This window comes from Furipterus horrens, unplaced genomic scaffold (genome assembly GCF_987537825.1).
Source record: "Furipterus horrens unplaced genomic scaffold, mFurHor1.1.pri manual_scaffold_6, whole genome shotgun sequence".
NCBI classification, from domain to species: Eukaryota; Metazoa; Chordata; class Mammalia; order Chiroptera; family Furipteridae; genus Furipterus; species Furipterus horrens.
In genome coordinates, this window is record NW_028327176.1 from 81,416,406 (window position 1) to 81,432,879 (window position 16,474).

Genomic DNA, 16,474 nt, shown 5'->3' on the forward strand with positions numbered 1-16,474 from the left:
GAATGGCTAAAGGAAGGTATCACATTGTGATTTTGATGGCATTTCCCTAGTGACTAATGATGTTGAGCATGTTTTCACATGATTTTTTGGACATTTATATTTCTTCTTTGGAGAAATGTATATTCAAGACCTTTGCCTGTTTTTTAATTTTTTTCTTTTTGTTGTTGAGTTTTCGTTCTTTTAATGTATTCTGGATGTGTACATTCTTTATAATATAATATGGATAATATATCTGGAATTTTATTTTTCAGTTACACAACTTGCATATTATTTCCCCTTTTCTGCCGGTTGTCTTTTCTTGATGCACACAAGTTTTTCGTTTTGATGAAGTTCAAAGTATCTAATTTTTTTTCTGTTGCTACTTTTGGTGTCATAACTAATAATCTGTTGCCAAATCCACGGTTTTGAGGATTTATCTTTATATTTTTCCTAAGAGTATTACAGATTTAGCTCTTAAATTCAGGTCTTCAATTTATTATGAGTTTTTTGTAGATGGTATGAGGTAGTGTCCCAACTTCATTCTTTCATAAGTGCAAATCCACTTGGCTCAGCACCATCTGTTGAAGAGACTTTTCCCATTGAATGGTCTCGGCACCCTTATCAAAAAAAATCAATTGGCCAAGATCTATGAATTTATTTCTGGACTTTCAACTCTACTCCAATGGCCTATATGTCTATATTTATGTCATTACCATACTGTTTTGATTAAGCTTTAAAATCAAGAAGTGTGAGTCCTCTGATTTTGTTCATCTTTTCAAGATTATTTTGATGATTGTTACTTTCCATATGAATTTTAGGATTAGCTTTGCCATTTCTTTCTTTCTTTTTTTTAAAAAAAAAATTTATCTATTTATTTTTAGCGATAAGGGAAGGCAGGGAGAGATCAAGAGAAACATCAATGTGCAGTTGCCTCTCACACACCGTCAACTGGGGACCTTGCCCTCAACCCAGGCATGTGCCCTGACTAGGAATTGAACCGGCAACCTTCTGGTTTGCAGGCCAGTGCTCAATTCACTGAGCCACACCAGTCAGGGCAGCTTTGCCACTTCTGAAGGGGAAAAAAGCCACTAGGGTTTTGGTAGGGGTTGCATTAATCAATTTGGTAGTATTTCATCTTAATATTTAGTTATAAATACATGAATAGTTTCATTTATTAAATGTTCATTAACTTCTTTCAGCAATGTTCTGTCATTCCCAATTTACTAAGTCTTGCATCTTCTTGGTTACATTTATTTCTAAGTATTTTATTCTTTTTGATGCTATTGTAAGTGGAATTGTTTTTTAAGGTCACATTTGTAATGTATAAAGACAATTGAATTTTTTTTCATATTAATCTTATATCCTGCTACTTTGCTGTATTTGTTTATAGCTGTAATACTTTTTTTTGTGGATTCTTTCATTTCTACATATAAGATTATATCATCTACAAGCAGAGATAATTTTATGTCTTTTGTTCCAATTTTGATTTTTTATTTCTTTTTCTTACCTGATTGCTCTGACTAGAACTTCCAGTACAATGTTAAATAGACCAATAATAAAGTTAAACATCTTACAAGACTAATAAAGGCAAAAAGAAATTAGCAAAATGAATAGAAAAAGTCAGATAATCATAGATACAAGGACAGGTGGGACTGGTGTAAACGAATACTACTTACAACTCCATGGCAACATATCAGAAACAGATGGGTTCCTTGCAAAAAATGAAGCTGTCAGAATTAAATCAAGAAGTGGAAATCTTGAATAAATCAATGATCATACATGTTCCCGAAGGGGCAATTGAAAATACACGATTGAAAGGGTGCCTAAGACCAAGTGGCTTTATAACTGAATCCCAGTTCTTAGATAATTTTAATGTCATTTAATCTATTTCAAACTATAGAAACGTGGCAATATTCTCAATTGACTTTACAAACCTAGCATCACTTTGATATAAAATGTAATAACAATAATAATAATGATAAAAAGAAAGAATAAACAAATGATTCTTATAAATGGAAGTATTTTTTAGTTAATATTTAAAATATTACCCAAATTATTGGTAAAGGAAGGTACTAGCACAACTGCCTATCCCCCAGGAAAAAACAAGCTGACTCTCCATCTCACATTATATGCAAAAATAGATTTCTAATGAATTAAAACTTAAATATAAAAAAGCAAACGGTACAGATGCAAAAGATTATTGTGGAAATTTTATTTACATCCTAGGGGTTTAGAAGACCTTGCTAAGCAAGGACACCTTTGATCTAAGTTGGCAGCTGGAGCCCCATGGAGTATGACACAGACTAAGTACTTGCAGTTTGGCCAGGGCCCCCACTGATCTCCATGCTTTATGACAAAGCTCCAGGATTAGCCAAGTGTTCTGTCCATGTGGTATTGGATCATCCTTTATTTCCTTCTTCTGGACAAGCTGTAGAAATGTGGGCCTGCTGACAGACCCCTCAGCTGGATTTTTATCACCTGAACAGTGAGAAGGAGGTTTTTGCGGGCATATCACAGAGTTCTACCCTTGACCCTTTCCTAAACAGGCCTGTTTTGGGTTCTGCCTCAAAACCAAAAGAACATTTTTATTTCTCAAACATGACATGAAACAAATCAATAGTTAATTTAGTGAACAACAGATTCAGAAGCAGGAAAAATTTTCATAAATTAGGATTATGGGCATAAACTAATAAGGTGGAACTTACTAAATTCTTCATTTAGGATTACACAGGCAAACAAATAAACAAACAAAAGAACCCTCACTCTTGTGCCCATATTGAGAATTATAAAATGTCAATACTATTAACCCAAGAGTCTCTGTTGGACATTTATCTAATACAGATTCAAAACAAGAAATGAAGTACCTGCATACAAATAACTTACCATTTGGATAATCCAAAATGACTTTACTATGATGTAGGTCCATGCCGCCAGGCATGAGAAGGACAAGTATTTTTTTCTTCACTTGTTTAGGTACAGGATGAGAAAGGGCAGCATGAAGGTAGCTGGAAGGAAAAGCCTTGGGAATTTGGACTGATCCAGCTCCAAAGGCAGCCCACCATGCAAGCACAGGCTACAGTATCCCCAGCAAAGGACAGCAAGGTTGCATTATTAACAACACGCTGTTCAGACTGAAGGAATGAAGAGACTCACTAGGCCCTTCACTGGCTGGAACACGTCTGTGGTGCAGTGTCTGAATAGGAGCAGACCTCAGGCAGCCCAGGATGGCTGACCAGGCACCAGCTTGCTTGGGCTGCCCTCAGGAAGAGTGTTGCTGTTGTCCGTCCTGGGGTGCCATGATCCCCAGCACATCCGCACCAGCTCCTTCTTGGCACAAGGCTCCCCTGCAAGCCTCTGGGAACAGGTGAGTGTGGCTGGTCTACAGAACCCTGACTGACACTCAGATCCCTGCAACTTTTATTTGGCACTCCTGAAAGATGAGAGTGCAAGTGGACTAACTGGTTTTAGGGTAAAGAACAAAGCTCAGAGAGTAAAGTTTCACTTGAAGAGGGTGATTCTGGACCTTCTTACTCTTCCCCACAGTGTGTTAAAAATAAAATGCTCTTCTTCATAAAAGAAAATGCATGAAAAACCTTAAGCTCCAGGAGGTAAATCTATTTTCCAGGGAGGCGCCATCTTCTTACTGGCCTCATATCAAGTGAACATGGCTGGTTGCTGGCGCTGGCCGGTTGGGCTGAAGAACTTTGTGTGATGGCCAACAGCAGCAAAGATTTCAGAAGGGGTCTATATTTGTTGGGATGCTTTGGGATGAAAGAAATAGAAATCCAACTTCACATTGGTGTGAACAAGAGGGCAGTTGTTGGGTCTCCTGCCCAGGCAGCCGGCAGTCAGGCGGCCCATGCTGGTGGAGGCCCCAGCAACATTTCCTGACACCTTCCTGCTGCTTCCCTGTGAGCTGGCTTCATCACACGACAGCCTCAGGTCCAGGCCTTTCAACCTGCTGCCAAGACTTCAGAGGAACAGCAAGTAGTTGTCTCTTCTACAGCTCTTCCTCAAAAGTGAAGACACTTTCTCAGAAATTTCCAGCAAACCTGCCCACAGGTCTTGACAGAGTCAGCCACACACCCATTCCTGCTCACGCAGCTGCAGGTGTATGGGAACCTCACCCCACCAAGCCCGGGTCAGAGGTGGTGGGCAGCATGGGGCACACACCTGAACCAAATCAGTTCAGTTTGGTGGGACAAAGGGCAGTTAAACAGGAGCATCTCCTCAGACCCATTACACCATGGACATTTTAAAGGTTCTTCCCTTCCATATTAAAACTTCTAAGTATGTTGATTGTAGAAAATGTGGAAAACCCAGAAAAGCACAAAAGGAAAAAAAAAAAACCTCACAAAGGAGAAAATAGCTTTGTAAATATGCATGGTTATAATTCTCTAGACTTTTTTCTATAACATATAGACATGTAGGTTATACTTTACAAAATTTGAAACACCCTGGATACACTGTGGCCTACACTCTTCAATAAATAATACAGAGCATCTCAAAAGTCTTAGCATTGTTTTAGGCTTTAATGAACTTAGGAACATAAATCTACAAATTTACAAAATAGCATAATTTATTTAAATTTCTTTTGGACTTATTTAGTTCTTTGTAATTCAGGGTAATACGTTTTAACCTTTTTTCAAGTATCTCTGACCAAAGGTGGCAAATGTTGCCTAAAACAAAAATAAAAAAATTAAACATTTGTTATTCCAAATTCACAAGTGCTTAAAACTGTTATTAAATGTTTTTGTATAATTCGGTTTTACCAGTTTTGTTATATTCCACCATAATTTATTTAACTGGTATTATATTATCAGATGTTTAGGTCCCCCCCCCCAACGCAACCCACATTTCCTCTGATTTAATCTCCTGAGAGAAGTGGTTTAATGGATTTTAAGGAAAAAGACTGTCAATGTTTGTTACTAAAAACCTCAACTCTGAATCCTCCTCTTCACTCCTGGCTTTGACACAGGTTAGTGAGAAGCTAGGGAAATCCCTGGGCAAGTGGAATGGGGAAACTGAAACAAGAAAATTAAACAAGGCCCAGTTTGAGCAACTTACAGTCAGCTGGTAAATCCCCAGACCGTATCTCCAGCAACCAAGGACACTTAAGAGCAAATGGTTTATACCTCTCCTCCTTAACCAGAGACTACAAAGCTTTTTGAATTTATATTGTTTCTTCCCATGTACAAAATCATTTTTTTTCCCTACAAATAGGTTTCTGTGTGTGTGTTGCGGGGTATAAAGGAAAGAATGTTTTATCATGATTTCGCTTCAGCAACTCTGGGACAAATTAAAGGTCCTAGACTCTGGTGCCAGGAAAAAAAAAGAAAAAAAAACTTCCATGGCCATAAACCACAGGTGTCCAGGGAAGAGCGGAATGCTAATGCAAACAGAGATACCACCAAGGGAACAAAGGGAGAGAGCTTGGGAGAAAGCTGTGCCACTCCCCTTTAAGCTTCCCCTCCTCTTACTCCCAAGAGAAACTGCTTGTCTGCACTCCCCTTAGAAATTTCCCCCTCCCAAATCCCCATATTTTCTCCTATATAAACCTGCTTCTGAAAACTCAAGGGAAGGTGGATGTTAGGGTTTTTATCGGCCACTTTCTCAGATATTAACAAAAGCACAGTTACAAATCTAATCCCTATTTCTGCTTTTTGGCTGAGTGGTGACAGGCAGCATGAGCCTGGGACTTGGTTTCCCACTGGTTGCAGCTTCCCTTCTCTCGTGAGCCAGGATTACGCACTGTGACTTCAAAACGACCAACTGGGACTATTTCCTAAGAACAGAATGGTTATGTGGTGGATGTGGAAATACATTCAAGGGGAGCCTAGGGAAACAGCCAACCCCCTCTGATGATAAATTTGCATTTTGCAATAAAACATGTCTAAACTATTCTCTTAGTTAAATGTAGTCCACATTCCCTCAAGAGATGGAAATGTAAAACTATAGTTTCCCTGAGGTTTTTCTTTTTTTGCCATCAAATATGATGCCAAGGCACAAGAACATTGTAGTGGTTTTTAAAGCCAAATATTATCTTACAGTTGAAACACCTTAAAATTATTTGAAGTCTGGGAACTTGTCGCAATGTATGATTAAACTAGAATTGTCTTATGGAATCTACATGATTAAAGATAATACATTATTACCTGTAGCGCCAAATGTCATATTTTGTTCAGGTTTTCTTAGCCATGTTTCCCTTTGAAACACATTTCGGCCTTGACTGTTCCTAAAATATTTTTGAGAGGGTTTACCAAAAGATGTAGTAAATAAAAGCAAGACAGTAAGAACATGGAAAGAGGAAGGAAGTAAATATGCTAATCATAGGGACTGATACCTTTACAAAAACTGAATATCAAGTTTGACTCAGAGTTTCCTTGAGCAAAAAGGGGAACAAGTTATGTGGCTGTGCTTGCTCATCAGAAGGGACAAACACCCTAGTTCCCACTCACTCCTCCACACAAATTCAGAAAGAAACTCATTTTGTGGAACACTTTGGACATCACAAGAGATAGTTTTTTTTTCTAACAGCACTGGGTGACAAGTGGACAAGTAGATTTTCTGTGTACACTTCTAGTAAAAACTTGTCAGTAAAAGTTCCAGCATCAAAGACTATGCAACAAGGCTGGTTTAAACCAAGCAGAACACACTGGTCCCTCTGAGGCGCTCTCTCCCTTTTAGGCTGTTTGCTGTGCACTCATGCATTTTGTTAATCATGGAACTGCTTTTGCTGGCGAAGACCTGTTGCCATCTGGCAAAGCCAGTGTTCCACAGAGCAATGTTTGGGAAATGCTGTTTTAGGTGATCTTTCTTAAAGTCGTTTTCCTTAGCCTGGGTTTGGATCAGAGCTGCATAGCTGACAGGTTTGTGTCACATTCTCTGAGGAGGGCCTAGGATTCTGGTTTTCTACAGGGCTGGCTGCAGGGAGAGACAGACAGACAGAAATGGTGAATGAAGGGGTGAGCTGGTGATTTCCTGTGTAAGTCCTGAAACCTAACTAGTCCTCTTACCCTCAAGAGGACTGAGTACCCACAGTGGGGGGAAGAATAAGAAATGAGGAGTAAATTTGGCAAAGCCTTGTCTTTCTTAACAAGGAGTCGATAAATAGTTAAAGTTGATAAATCAAGAAAAAAAGCATTTTAACAGATTATACAGTCTCCATCATTAAAAAAGTGAGGTTTGTACATGAGTAGACAAAGTAACAGAACAAAACCAAAAACCCAGAAATAGTCCCAATGATCACGTACAAATTTAGTATATGATGAAGATGTCAACTCAAACCTGTGAGGATAAGCTGGTTTTTTTTAATATGTTTTCTGAAGTATCAAGATAACCATACATAAAAAAGATTAAAAACAGATTTGTTCCTCACACTGCAATCAGTATAAATCCAGACAAGTCAGAAAATAAAATGTTCAAGGGAAAAGAAAAGAAAAGTAAAAAAAAAAGACACCATACCAGTACTGGAAGCAAATATAAGCAAATTATTCCACAACCAGGATTGGAAAGTTTTCCCAGGCATCCAAAGTTTAGATGAAACAAGGGAAATGATTGATTGTTGACTACATAAAATAAAATGTTTTATCCAGTGTAAAAATACAATTATAGAAAATTTAAAAAATTAATGAGAAAAAAATTTGCAACTTCTAACACAAAAGAATTATTCCTGATCTGTGAAGAGATTCTAAAAATAGTAAAGAAATTAATAGAGAAATGGGCAAGAGAAAGAAGCAGACATCTCACAGAAAAAGAAATGCAAATGGTTCTTAAACTCTTGAAAAACATGTCCAACCTTCTTTATGGTAAGAGGAATGCAAATTAAAACTAAATTGAGATACCATTTCTGTGTTTTACAATCTACTCTGCCAGTGAGGCCGTGGGGCAAGACACTCTCATACATTACTGGTGAAAGTGCAAAATGGAACATTCCCTTCAGAGAGGGACTGGGCATTACTTAGAGAAATTACATATTCATTGACCATTTTGATGGGGGACGCAAGAGTTGAAAATTTTTAGTATAGGTAATAGCTAATAAGTTAGCAATCAATGCATGTAAAAAGCTATTGTGCCAGTAACTGAAGGTATGACGGACCCTGAATCCAGGAGACCATAAACATTAGCAGCTTTGTGCCTCAGGAGGACTGCAAGCAATCAAGATGGTATCTGAGCCATTGTGCTCCAGAGTGAGGTGACCACCACCCAGGACACAGATAAAAGAAAGCTGCAGCTTTTATCTAATTAACTTTTTCCCTGAATTTCAAACCCATTACCTACACTTTTCTTCTCCTTATAAAAAGGGTCAGTTTAAAATAGAATTTAAGATGGTCTTTTAGGTTACATAACCCAATTTCTTCTCAGATCACCAGCTATCTGAATAAAGCACCCATAAAGATTCAAATCCTGTCTCTGCTTATTGGTTCTGGTAGTGACAGGCAGCACAAACACTGGCTTTTCCAATTTCAATTAGACTCAGAAACTCTTCTAGGAATCTATTCAAAAGACACCCTAGAAATAATTTAAATGAGATATGCACAAGGCTGTTAACTGAAGGATTCTGGGGCTGGCTAAATGAAGCACAAGGCATGCACAAACAGACACTATGCAGTTGCCTGTGATGACGTGAGAGGGAGGCCATTATCTCTGCTGGGTCCACAGAGTGCGCGGGGCTTTCTGGGGTGATGGGTGCATTCTAACACTGGATTGTGGCAATGGGTGCATGACTGTACAAATATACTAAAACTAATTGAACTGTAACTTTCAGATGAGTGAAGGAGGAACGAGGAGAGAGAGAGACATCAATGTGAGAAATATTGATCAACTGCTTCCCATATGTGCCTTGACTAGGGATCGAACCTGCAACCTTTTCATGTATGGGGTGACTCTTCAACAAACTAAGCCACCTGGCCAGCGCCTCATGGATTATTGTGAAGCAGTCCCCAAACATTCTCTCATTCACCCATATATACTTCAGTACTCATTTCTTTTTTTTAAGTATATTTTATTGATTATGCTGTTAACAGTTATCCCAATTTCTTTTTCCTTTGCTCCCCTCTGCCCAGCACCCCATCCCTCCCTCCAGCAATCCCATCCCCCTTAGTTCAAGTCCATGGGTCATGCATATAAGTTCTTTGGCTTTACCCTTCCTCAACAGTTCTTAACATCTCCCTGTCTATTGTGCACCCTCCTACTATGTCTCTTAATCCCTGAACCATTTCCCCCCTATTCCCCCTTCCTCCTCCCAGCTGATAACTCTTCAAATACTCCCCATACCTATGATTCTGTTCCTATTCTGGTTATTTGCTTAGTTTGTTTTTGGTTTTATTTTTTAGATCCTGTTGTCGATAGTTGTGAGTTTGTTGTCATTTTAATGTTCATAGTTTTGATCTTCTTCTTCCTAAATAAGCCCCTTTAACATTTTATATAAGGGCTTGGGGTTGATGAACTCCTTTAGCTTTACCTTGTCTGGGAAGCACTTCATCTGCCCTTCCATTCTAAATGCTAACTTTGCTGGATAGAGTATTCTTGATTGCAGGTCCTTGCTTTTCATCACTTTGAATATTTCTTGCCAGTCCCTGCCTGCCCACAAAATTTCTTTTGAGAAATCAGCTGATAGTCTTATAGGCACCCCTTTGTAGGTAACTCTCTGCTTTTTTTTTGCTGCTTTTAAGATTGTCTCTTCATCTTTAACCTTTGGCGTTTTAATTATGATGCATCTTGGTGTGGTCCTCTTAGGTCCATCTTGTTTGGAACTCTTGGTGCTTTCTGATCAATGTTTCTCATGTTGATGTTTCTCTCTCTCCCCGTTCTCCCTTCGTATTTTTCTAAAATCAATTTTTAAAAAATCCTTCGGTAAGGATTACATTTTTTTAAAAATTCATGAGGAAAGTTGGGTGAGACTACATTAAAGAAATAACCGTAATTAAATAATAGTTGAACCAGGGTGAGGAATACATAGGGTCCATTATTTCTATTATTTTCACATTTATTAAATTTTTTCCATAATAAGAAGTTTTTATAATTGTTAAAGCTTAGATTACTAATATAAACATTGCATAGCAGATTGAATTTACTCCACAACATTCAAGGCAAGAAATGGTCTGTTATTTTTAAACATCAGATCCACTTCTTTCCAACCCTCCTCTAGTTAAAGTGTTGAGAAATTCAAGCTTCTGTGAGACTGTACCAGAATCATTGGAGCTTTTGTGTCAGCTGAAAACAGGTGATGAGTCTCAAGTCTTCAGGCCATGAGACAGACATTCCATTCACTGGTCAACTTGCAGACTCTGTCCCCTGAGGAACTCTGGCTCAGCCTCCTATGGCCTCAGCTTTTCAGGCTCATTTTTCCATGACACTTCAGCTCTTCAGATATTGTGTCACCTGGTGGGAGCTAAATAAGTCAGAGCACCCTTCTAAATCTCTCCCCTTCCCCAGCTTTGGGACGCTCACTTTCTCATCTTGGTTGCACCCTATATTAGTTTGTTTGGGCGACCATAATGAAAGGGCACAGACTGAGTGACTTAAACAACAAATGTTCTCACAGTTCTGGAGGCTGGAAGTCTATGATCAAGGTGTCGGGACATTTGGTTTTTCCCGAGGCCTCTCCCCTTGGCCTGCAAACAGCCATCTCCTCATTGTGTCCTCACATAGCCTTTTTTCCATGTGTGGACACTCTTGGTGTCTCTTCATATAAGAACACCAGCTCTTTTGGATTAGGGACCCTCCCTTATGACCTCATTTAACTTAATTACCTCCATCTTCAAATATAGTAAGTCGCACTGGGGGTTAGGGGTTCACCATATTAATTGCAGAGGACACAATTCAGTCTTTAACAAACCCTGTTTTGCCCCTTGCCACCAAACTTCCTCAGTAGGCCTGGACTCTTAAACAGAAGCCTTGGTAGTGAAATTATCTTCTAGGTGCCTATCATGGCTGCCTTAGAGCAAGAAGAACCAATACAGACCCTTCTAGTATCTCTCACAGCTATGAAAGCAAAACACACAATATAGAATAAATGTACATCTATTGGGTTGGCCAAAAAGTGTTACATTTTTCCCATATGATGGCTTAGTAGTACTTAGTTGTCTTTTAACTTCATTCAAAACAGTTTTATTAGATTGTATTGTGACAGTTGTCACATCAGCGTGCATTAAAAAAAAACTTATTATCCCAAGTGTCCATCAGTAGATGAATGGATAAAATAACTATGGGACGTTTACACAATGGAATACTACTTGTTGTAAACAAAAAGAAAGTTTTACCCTTTGTGACAACATGGATGGACCTGGAGAACATAATGTTAAGGGAAATAAACCAGTCAGAGAAAGACAAACACCATATGATTTCATTCATATGTGGAATCTAATGAACAAACTGAGCTAACAAGCAAAATAGACAGACTCATAGATAGAGAGCAGGGCGACAGCTAAGGCGGGGGTGGGTAGAGGGTGGAGGGATTGAGCAATAAGGAAAAAAGACTCATGAACATGGGCAACAGGGTGGGGAGTGAGGGGGAAGGGTGGTATGAGTACTAAATGGTAATGAAAAAAATACAATTTAAAAAAGTAAAAGACAATCTTTATAGAACAGTGGTTCTCAAAGTGTGGCCCCAGACCAGCAGCGTCAGCATCACCTGAACATTTGTGAGAAATGCAAATTCTCTGGCCCTACCTCAGACCACTTCAGTCAGAAATTCAGGGGATAAGGCCCAGCAATCTGTTGTAACAAGTCCTCTAGATAATCCGATGGATGCTCAAGGTGTGGTACCACTAGCCTAGATGACTTAAGTGTCTGCAGCTGGAAGGGGTCCTCTCTGTCTCCCTTGAGGCCTTGCTGCACTGTCCTCTGTGCCTCAGGGTTCTCCATACTCTGTGAGGAGGCTGCCATGTCCTTTAATCTCTTATAATAAACTTCCCTTTGGAATCTGAGGACAAATTATATCCTCTTCCTTTACTCTTTACAATAATCTCAGCGTGTAACACAGTGGCTCATGTATAGTTTGTTTAGTTTTTCTTTTTTATGACTACTATTTGCCAGGTGCTGTGGTAGGCACTTTTTAGATATGCTTGACATAAGAAAATTGGCAATTACAAAACAGATAAATCAGGAATGGATGTTTAGATTGTAAAAGGGAACTTTGCAAAAGAATTAGTCATAGAGTTTCAGTAAATAATGCGTACTCTCTATTGCTCTACACTGCTCAATTTGGAAAAAAAAATCAATTTACAGACAATTCCTTAAGAATATTTTGACCATTTGTGTCAGATGTTCCTCTATGCCTGAAACATGTGTTTACGAAAACTAAGACATGTTTAAATATGATTGTAACTTTTAAAGGAAGCGATTATAAATGTTGGTTGGAGGCTTATTCAGGTAAGTGGATGAGACCTGGAAAAATGCATGATCCTGAATGGGGAAACCAAGGTCCAGCCCTTCTTGTCTGTGTTACTTGGCTTGCTTGGCTCTACGGCAAATGAAGTGATTAGTCTTGCAGATGTTTGGATAAGAACTGTTCGCTTAAAAACCACTGTAAATCAGAAAAGGCATTTAATCTCATCACAGCAGTATGTTCAAGGTTGAGAGTTCCTCAGCAAGTGGCAGGCCAGAGGCTCGCTAGCATATCCACCATTCATTGTGGCCCCAACTGGAGATTGGTGGCTGGAAACTGTGCTTCCCCCCTCCACCCTTATTTTTTAATGTTTATTTATTTTTTAATTAATTAATTACTTAATTTGGGGGAGGGACCCCGCTCTGTAACAATTCCCCCTTCTCAGACTTAAGACCCTTTATAATCTTATAAAGAACAATGAGCAAAGGTCTCGTGCTCCTCTAGGTGCTTCATCTTCCTACCTACCCTTGGGTCCAGAAATCCCTAATAAGAGTGGGGGAGTGGAGGGGAGAGTGGCCTTTCCACATGGGGAAGGATCGTGCAGACTCCAGGTCAGTTGGCAGTCCCCGGACAACGGCATGATTAGTTTAACAGTCTGGCACCCTTGTTGTATTCTGGGGGCAACAGATTTGGCAACGGGGTTAAAAGGCATCATTAAACCCATAACCACTAGATGACAGAAGGCAGGAATTAATTTTCCTTTTTTTAGTTTGAAATTATTTTTTTTTAATTAATTAATTATTTATTTATTTATTTTATTTCTTTAGAGAGGGGGGTGGCAGCGAGACATGGACCACCTACGCAAGGCACGAAAGGAAACTCAACAGCTTCCACATGAGGTGCCTGCTACGCGTCCTGCATGTCACCTGGCAGGATAAGGTTCCCAACACCGAGGTGCTGAAGCGAGCCAACATGAGCAGTTTGCATGCAGTTCTTAGTGAGAGACGCCTCAGGTGGCTCGGCCATGTCAAAAGAATGGATGCAGGCCGTATTCCCAAAGACCTCCTCTACGGCGAGCTAGCAGAAGGCCAGAGGATGACAGGGCGCCCAAAACTGCGGTTCAAAGACATCTGCAAAAAGGACATGACACAATGCTCCATCAATCTCAACACATGGGAAGTTCAAGCAGACGACCGCCTAGCCTGGAGGCTCGCGGTCAGGCAAGGTACGTCACGCGCGGAGGCTGCGCGCAACGAGGAGGCGGTCCAGAAAAGATCGAGGCGGAAGCAGCGTCAACAGCAGCAACAACGGCCATCTGCCTTCACCTGTAACAAGTGCGGCAGGGATTGTCACTCCCGAGTCGGACTGCACAGCCATTCTCGGCGGTGCAGATAGACTCTCAAGAAGCTACGCCATCGTCTCTCGAGACGGACGGCTGCCGACGACGACGACGACGAGAGAGGGGGGAAAGGAGAAAGAGGGAGAGAAACATCACTGTGTGGTTGCCTCTCACTTGCGCCCCCAACTGGGGACCTGATGTGCAACCTAGTCATGTGCCCTGACTGGGAATCGAACCAGCGACACTTGGCTTGCAGGCCGATGCTCAATCCACTGAGCCACAGCAGCCAGGTGAAATTATTTTTATTAAGTAAATTTGACATGTAATACTATATAAGTTTAAGCTGTTCACGTGTTACTTTGATACATTTATATATTGTAGATAGTTGCTGTTGTAACAATATTTATCACATTACTTAATTATAATACAATATTCCTGTTTAAATCAGCAATTTTCAAACTTTTTAAATCTCATGGCACACATATACTAATTATTAAAATTCTGCAGCATGCCAAAAATATATACCATATTTTTTTCTGATATAAAAAAAAAGGTAGTCCCCTCCACACCCCCACTCTTATTAGGGATTTCTGGACCCAAGGGTAGGTAGGACGATGACCATGTCCAGCTTGAAGCAGCTAGAGGAGCTTGAGACCTTCGCCCATTGTCCTTTACAAGATTACAAAGGGTCTTTATATCTGAGAGGGAGGGATAGTTATTTTTTACGAACCATGGGTATGGACTTGGGGGGGGATGCTGGGGGAGGGAGATACTGGGTGGAGGGGAGTAAAGGGGAAAAAATTGGAACTACTGTAACAGCATAATCAATAAAATATATTTTAAAAAAAAAAAGGTAGGTATAATTTTAATTCATTCAAATCAGATGGCTATTGTGTTGGCTGTTGTCATCTTTTTATTTGATAATCTAAGGGAAAAGAGGTCAGTGCCTCTGGCTAAAGAGTCAGGTATTGCATGTTTTAAAAATTCTTGTGGCACACCGGTTGAAAATAGTTGGGCTGGATCCATTATATTATGCATTAGAGATGGCTTTTTAAAAGCTTGTTACAAGTTTACACCCTTAAACACCATCACTCTTTTAGCCACTCCCCATACCCTGCTAACCACCACTTTACGCTCTTGATTTAATTTTTACAGGTTTGACATTTTTAGATTTCATACATAAGTGACATCATAACAATACTTTTTTTTGTTTGATTTATTTCACTTAGTATAGTCTGTTCAAGGTCTATCCCTGTTGTGGGAAATGGCAGGATATCCTCCTTTCTCATGGCTAAATATATTCCATCGTGTATATGTACAACATCTTTCTTATTCATTTACCTGTTGATGGGGATTTGAGGTTGTTTTTATATATTGGCTAATATGATAAACATGGAAGTGCAAATAACAAAAAAATACAAAATATAAGAATTATAAGAGCAGGAGTCATTACAAATATTCTATCACACATGATATTCACAACTAAATATCTATCAAACCACATTTAAGAAGCTGATGATATAAGCTTTGGCAGTTTTCAAGAAACATTGGTCAAACCATAAATAGATCTCAGTGCATCAGTTACTATCTAATGCACACGTCTTCCTGCAGTTAGCACTGCAGTAGGTGCTAAGGAGTAGTAGTCTGACTCAATAAATTTCAGAAATATATATTTAAGCTTATTATTCACAGAGTTCTTGGCATAGTTGTATTTTTAGGTTTCTACTGTTGAGAAGCTTGAGGTTTGTGTTGTTTCTCTCTCAGTCCTAAAAGCTCCGTTTTCAGTTCTCCCGGCTTTGGTGGAATTTCAGGTATTGTCAGGTCTGGCAGGTAGTACCTGTGTACCACTTGGGCCCCTGAGAACATGGCCTGGAGGCTGGCTGCAACCATCTTCACATAGCTGGGCCAGGACACTCCCGCAGGCATGGTCAGGGGGCTGGCAGGAGTAGCCATTCATGCCAGCAGCAGCAGAGCAGGGATTAATTTTTCAATGTCCCACATTAGAAAAAAACAAAAGGCTTCTTTGGAGGATGGTGTGCAAGGCACATCATACCTGTCCAAAGCTCTTTTGCCCACTATACTTAGTTTGAGCTGAGGGGAATATTTTAGGTTTCCCCCCCCCTCAGACCTCTGGGCCCTTTCTGTCCAAGTCATTAGGATAGAAGAGAAACCAGTTTTAAAGTGAAGCTCACAGACCACCCCATGCTTCACCAACCCAACCACTGAGTTCAGCCAAACCACTGAGTCTCAGGAGGCAGCAATGCAGACAGGATTAAGTGAGGCCTATACGTACAATCACTCAGGTAATGAGATCACAGGCTTATGCCCTATGAAAACAGACTGCACATGTTAATTTATGCAACATAACCCACAAACCAGTCTCTAAATCTGCGAGACTGTCTTATTGGAAAAACATCCAGTTTCAAGGCATTTGACATTCTTTTTGCCTGTAAATTAAGCATCTTTGATGATGCCACAGACCTAGTTTAAGTTTCAAATGAAAACAAACTTTAAGTGAAAATAAACTTTAAAGACAGTTAGCTGCACTTCTTTATAGTCTACCACTGCTCATTGTGATTTTCCTTGAATCGCGATTTTTCTCCCTAAGATTACCCTCCTTGTCATTAAAGGGACTGCATTAAGTCCAGTTTTAATTTATCCTGTTCGTTTGCATAAACACAACATGAGGAGCAAAGGGTCACATATGATTTTTATGTCTGCTTTGCTGGAACTTACACAAGGAAGCTTTAGGGTGACTTTCAGTCTGCCCTTCAGGGCACAGAAGCTGAGCCACATAATTGCCATTCAGCCTTGCCTATAAACAC

At 39.7% G+C, this 16,474-nt stretch overlaps 1 pseudogene; it reads right to left on the reverse strand.

Moving 5' to 3' along the window:
* Positions 1-15,371: 15,371 nt before the first annotated feature.
* Positions 15,372-15,575, reverse strand: LOC150006615 (ubiquinol-cytochrome c reductase complex assembly factor 6 pseudogene; annotated as a pseudogene).
* Positions 15,576-16,474: the final 899 nt, after the last annotated feature.